Raw genomic sequence first — 6,824 nt, 5'->3', positions numbered from 1 at the left:
TTGATAGTAGAGAACATCAAAATAAGGCTTTAACAAGTTCTCAATCAACATTTCTACTTGCTCTGTTTCAGAAGGTCAATTTGCCCTCTTGGCGGTCTTATTCTTGAACCTCATTACAAAAGTGCAAGACCCCTCCCTAGGTTGCTTTCTCAAGGTTTTGAGCTCTCGACGTTCCACATGTAATTTAGTGTTGTGGGGATACTTTTGGTGAAGGCTTTCATTGCTGTCGCCCAATTCTCTATCTGTGTGGATTCCAACTATGTGAACCACCTTAGTTTTGGTCCTGATAATGTTGACATGAATACCTGCCTCATTTGATTGTCAGCAATTTTCCATATCTTCATAATACTAAGGAATACCTCCAAACGAGCCTTAGGATCCCCTGACCGGTCAAATCTGTCGGTTTGACACTTGAACATTTTAGGGATTCTTGCCCCAAAAAAGAAGCTCATCTCATCAGAATCTACTATTTGACTCTCCTGACTGTTCCCTACTTGGATCATATCCTTAAGCTTCTTCAATTGTTCTCTCATTTTCTTTTCCCTCTCCATCTCTAGGGGTTCTTTTTGAATATGTGCCACAAATTCCAATCATTAATTATAGCAGGAGGGGGATCCTTGGAGGAAGTCCCTTGATGACCTGTAGGCCTAGTTGGTTCTAGCTTTGTTAGAGGAGGAGTTGTGTTAGCCCTGAGATCGGCCCTAGGTAAGTTCCGTAACAAGTGCAACACTTGAGCTAATCCATTCTTGACTTCAGAAACTTTAGCTTGTAATGTCTTTACTAGATGGACCCATGCTTGTTCTGGTGTTTCTATGTTGGGTGGATCCATGCGAACTGGGTTGCAATCACTTGGTGTGGACAATCTCGGAGAGACGATGGAGGAGATACTAGACTTAAGCGAGTCAACCAGTTACCCTGACGTGTCCAAATGGACCACAGAGAATACTTGAGGTTTGGAATTATGCCTAAACCAAAAATGGTTTATTTTAGGACTCTTGAATTTCCAACCCCTTGTTAACACATTCACTAGATTAACGACCAATGATCCATCCAAAGTTAGTGTGCTTAATGGTAAGAAGTGGGTAGGGGTTGATGGCCCTTGTCCACTCAATGCCATAAGTGGGAGATACACACAAATGGCTTGACTAGAATACCCCTATTAATACATTCTTTGCCAATGCTTTCCTTTCTCTTATCCCACTAGGTGACTTTCCTCCTAGCTTCCTCAGGTCTTTTAGATAATTCAACCTTTTGTGGGGGGTGGACTAAAATCAGCGTGGATCACATGTGCCAAATCATCCAAATTTAATTTCGAAGAGGAAGGACAACTTTTATCTGAAATCCGCTTAGGAGAGCATTTCTTTATGACTAGAATATACCATAGAAAAATTCCTTTTTAAGACCGCAAACAAATTCTACAGATTCGCTTGTGGCGTTTTTAGCGTTCTCTATCTATTTCTTAGATGATGCGAGCATGCGGTGGATGCATTAGGACCGACAAGGCTTCCTTGACAGGACCTATATATGCCAGGCACGTGATCCTTTTGATATACCTATAGGTACGAGATCAAGGGGGTGACTTCCTTGCCTATTACTCGTGACTACACGCGAGGTTAAGCAACTGGCTATGGGGTGGTGGAACTATGAGTGATTGTGTGCAAAAGTGTAATGTGAGAATATCATCATTTGATCTCAAAATGTCATAAAGTGTATGGAGGTCCCTGAGGGTGCTGGCATAATCATGAACATCCTCGCCATTTAATAATATACCCCACACCCTTATACAGGAAGCGGGTACCATTTGCTCTCAGAGTACTCTCCATGACATGCATTGACCTCCCCAAGGGTGCGGCGGGCATGACAGGGAGTCCCTCACCAAATGATGTCTCAGAGTACTCTCCATGACATCTAGTGTTGGAAGATTGACATTTATCCTAAGTGGAGTCGCCACTACGAGGGTAGCGTCCGAAAGATGATATCTTCTCTTCCCCTTTTGGGGGGGGGGAAAGGACTTACATCCCATTCTCTCTCCTCTCCTTCTCTTTTATGAGGGAGGGGTGTGTCATGTGTGCTTTGCTTGTGGGCCCCACACCATCATACCACCACTCAGAGATACGTGGAGGCCTATTTCGTAAGAGTGTAAAGTTTGTCATTCGAGATGGGGATTTGATGATGGTCCAATACGGGGATCGGGATCATGTAAAAGGGGTTGGGAGTCACCACCTAGGATTATGGGCCTAGGACCCAGGGTGGGCTCAATTCCTGAAAACAGGGCCCAAAATTTGGTCTGGTCCAAAGATTTAGGGTAAGTGTCAGGTTATAGAATTGGAAAGGTGTTAGGCACCCAATTTGCCTGGTTCAACCGGTCTTCCTACTAGATGCTTAAGAACGAACATTTTCCATAATTATTCCTATTCTGCATGTATGGCTAAGTTATCACACATATGTACATTAACTGAATTTAAATACTAAAACAAGGCCAATATAAAGTCTACATTATGCTAATTTGGGTAAGAAATTATGCCTGAGCTTGATCCCTATTTCGGGTCAAGAGGGGTGGGCCTCGGATTAGTACCAGCTCGGAGTGTCTTTTAGATTCTCCTGGCTCAGGGGAAGATGGTCTTAACCTCCAACTTCCTTTCTTGAGAGATGCTTACTGTGATGATATTCGGACAGAGTTTCGACTAGGAACGGTTACTTTCGGATTTGGTTTCGGATAGGGCTTTGTCTAGGGAAGGCTATTTTTTGGCTCAGGATGAGGTGGCATTTTGACAGAGCTTCCATTGGAGATAGGCTATGGGAGGTCTAGGTTGAGGTGGCACTCTGGCAGAGCTTCTGCTGGGAATAGCTATTTTTGAAAAGATTCCAGGGGCAGTTGGGCAGAACTTCCGCTAGGAATAGGCAATGGGAGGGCTAGGCTGAGGTGGCACTCTGGTAGAGGTTCCACTGGGAATGACTATTTTTAGAAAGATTTAAGGGGCACTCGGGCATAGCTTCCACTGGGAATGGCTATTTCTAGAAAGTTTTCAAGGGTAATCGGGCAGAGCTTCCGCTAGAAATAGCTATTTTTGGAAAGAAATAGATTGACTTAAAAATGGATTGAAGATCCCCAAAGCCCCGAAGAACACTTTGATGATCCTAATAGAACTTTGGATCTTGACCAAGATCTCTTCATGGACCCGAAGAACCTCAAGGGAGGAGGGATTTCTATGTCTGGTAAAAACAAAGAACACTTAAGGGAGGGAAGCTAAAGAATATACTATTTTTGGAAAAAAAATATATCGAACTAAAAACTTGGATTGAAGATCTTCAAAGTCCTAAAGAACACTTCAAAAATCCTAACAAGATTTTTAATCTTGATGAAGATAGCTCCGAAGACCCGAAGAAACTCAAAGGGGGAGGGGAAGAGAAGAGAGGGCAGAGCTTCTCTCTCTAAGGGTGGTTGTGGGGTTGTGATGTTGGTGCGTAAAATCCAAAGAAGGGGGTATTTATAGGATCCTTAAACCAATAGAGAGGGAAATGGGAATTTCCTAGCCAATGGGGGAAAAAAGTGGGTTTTTGGACTAATGGGAGGAAAGTATGGAAATTTGGACCAATGGGAGAGATGGAGATTTTCTTGGGCCAATGGGGGAAAAGGTAACTTTTTGGGGCCAATAAGGTAAAAAGATTCTTTTATGGGCCAATGGGAGGTTATGGTGTAAGGTACGTTAGCGGGGTAGCGTAAAATGCATAAGCGGGTAAAGAGAAAATCTCTTCACCCATCAGGCCAATGGAAAGCAAATACAGGCCATTGATGGTAGCACACAAGGTTGGAAAGGGGTACATGGGGCATGATAGGCATGGGTGCACAAGGCTGGCAGGCAACGTACATGGGTGTGCAGGCAGCAGTACATGGGTCTGCAAGCCACAGTGCACGGGTGTGTAGGCCGCAGCGCATGAGTGTGTAGGCCATGGTGCATAGTGTGCAGCGAGGACACACACAATATGTAGTGGGGTCAAGTGCGGTGTAAAGCGGGGGTGCGCGAGGTGTGCAGGCCATAGCACATGGGTGTGCAGGTAGCAATGCATGGGTGTACAGGCCACAGAGCATGGGTGTGCAGGTCGCAGTGCATGGGTGTGCAGGTCATGGTGCAAAGTATGCAATGGGGGCATACACCGGGTGCATGCAGGATAGCCTGATGTCCAGCGTGGGCAACATGCGTGTGGGTTGGCCTGCTGGCCAACGTGCGCAGCATGTACAGGAAATGTGATTTTCCAGGGGCAATTACGGGAGATCTGATGGTCTGATTTTGACGAATTATATATGATCAGAATCATATTTTTGAGTACTATCCATCTGTATGGTCATCATGACTGGATTCTTTCGTATATAAAAAGTTAAATTTAGACTCTTTTTCTCCCATGCTGGGTTTTCAGGTAGGTGGGGAATTTTGGTGTATTCTTAGTCAATCATCACCTCTGTTGAATGGAAGCTAAAAGTCACGTCCAATATCTACATTTCATCATAGCCAAGGGAGGGTGACAAAATTGGGTGTCTACACTTCCCTGAGAGCTTTTAGGATAGGAGAGAGAGTGAGTTCTCCAATTTGGTGCAAGGATCCTGATAAGTGTAAGAGTACCAACAGAGGTACAAGGAGATATACTACTTTGCTCTAGAGCACATTCAAAATGATAGGTCCAAGGCCAGGAAGTTTGAAAAGGGGTTGAGGCCAAGCATTAGTTCTACTATGGTTAGGATGAAACTGCAGACATATGTTGAGGTGGTCCAAGTGGCCAAGTCCATTGAGGACCGACATAGGGATAATTTCTCAGCTCAACAAGGAATGGGGAAGAGGCCCATGGTGTCCTCTGATTCTAAGGGAGCCAGCAAGCACTTAAGAGGCCCTTATATCAATCCAACTCTAGTACAGTCAAGCCTCCTAATCCTCCCCCTCTAGTGGTATGTCTCAATCTATGGGTTCAAACCCTAGGTGTTTCCATTATGACCAACAAGGTCACCTAGCCCGTACATGCCCCCATTGGAAGTTGGGTGATGCACCTTATACCCTACCACCTGGGCCCCACTGGGCCCCAGTAAGCTTATACAGCCAACTGACCTCCCCAACCATCACTGGGCCAAAAACCACAAGGAAGGATATTTGCTATGACCGCAGAGGATGCGGAAGCTACACTAGGAGTGGAAACAGGTACATTATTGATATCATTTTTACCTACACCTGTGTTATTTGACTCAGGAGCATCCCATTCATTTATGTCACTGACGTTTGCAAAGAAGATGGAGATTCCACCCCACCCCAAGAGCTTCACTAAGTGCTTGGCAGTGAGTACACTATGAGCCATGTCCAGTGACCATAAATGGACATGACTTGAATGCACACTTGATCGAGTTGGATATGATGCTTTTATGTGATTCTAGGGATGGACTGGTTATCTGCTTACAGAGCTAGTGTACTATGTGCAGAGAAGGTGATAGTCTTCAAACCCCATGATGAGGGAGAATTTACCTTTGTAGGGGATAAGCCAAAGAAACACAAGAAGATTATTGTATCAGCATTTCGGATGAAGAAGCTACTAGATCAAGGGTGTTAAGGCTACTTGGCATCTGTGATAGATATCGAGATAGAGGTCAGACCATTGATCGAACTGGACATGGTAAGGGAATTTCTCGATGTATTTTTAGATGATTTGATAAGATTTCCCCCAAACCGAGAGATAGAGTTTGTTATAGACCCACTCCCTAGCTCGGCACCAGTGTCAAAAGCTCCTTACCGCAGAAACCCCCATAGAACTGAAAGAATCATAGGTGTAACTTCAGGACATTTTGAAAGGGGATTCATTAGACCTAGTGTATCCCCATGGGAAGCACCAGTATTGTTCGTCAGGAAGAAGGACGAAAGCATGAGGTTGTACATTGATTATCGGGAGCTTAATAGGCTAACCATCAAGAACCGATATCCTTTGCCAAGGATTGATGACCTTAGATCAGGCTACCACCAGCTCAAAATCAAGGATAGTGATGTCAAAAAAATAACTTTCAGATCACAATACAGACATTACGAGTACTTAGTGATGTCATTTGGACTTGCCAATACACCGACTACTTTCATGGACTTGATGAACCGGATATTTCAGAATGTCTTAGACAAGCTTGTGATTGTATTCATTGATGACATCTTGGTAAACTCCAAGACTGCCGTGGAACATGCTGTTCACCTGAGGCTAGTACTGCAACATCTAAGTGAAAAATAACTCTACGCCAAATTCAGCAAGTGTGAGTTCTGGCTTTCACGAGTGGCATTCCTAGGTCACATTGTCTTAGATAAAGGAATAGAGGTTGACCCAGGCAAGGTGAAGGTAGTTCTAGAGTGGATAATCCCCAAGAATGTGGTAGACATTCATAGTTTTCTAGGACTGGCCAGATACTACAGGTGGTTTATTGGGAACTTCTCCTGCATTTCTGCACCAATGACCACTCACACGTATGGGTGTGAAATTTGAGTGGTCCGATGCTTGTGAGAAGAGATTTAAGAAGCTAAGGCAAAGGTTGGTATCAGCTTCAGTCTTGACTATTCCGACTAGTGCAAGTGGTTTGGTTGTGTATAGTGATGCCTCAAAGTTGAGATTGGGCTGTGTGTTGATGTAGCATAGGAAGGTCATTGTCTATGCATCATGCCAATTGAAGGACTATGAGAAGAACTACCCTACCTATGACTTAGAATTGGCAATGGTAATTTTTGCCTTGAAAATTTAGAGACATTACTTATTTGGTGAGAAGAGTGACTGTGCTATCCACTATGACCTAGGGAAGGCTAATATGGTAGCTG

This window comes from Macadamia integrifolia, unplaced genomic scaffold (assembly GCF_013358625.1).
Source record: "Macadamia integrifolia cultivar HAES 741 unplaced genomic scaffold, SCU_Mint_v3 scaffold956, whole genome shotgun sequence".
In the NCBI taxonomy this organism is placed as follows: Eukaryota; Viridiplantae; Streptophyta; class Magnoliopsida; order Proteales; family Proteaceae; genus Macadamia; species Macadamia integrifolia.
Note: the sequence above shows the minus strand (reverse complement) of the source record.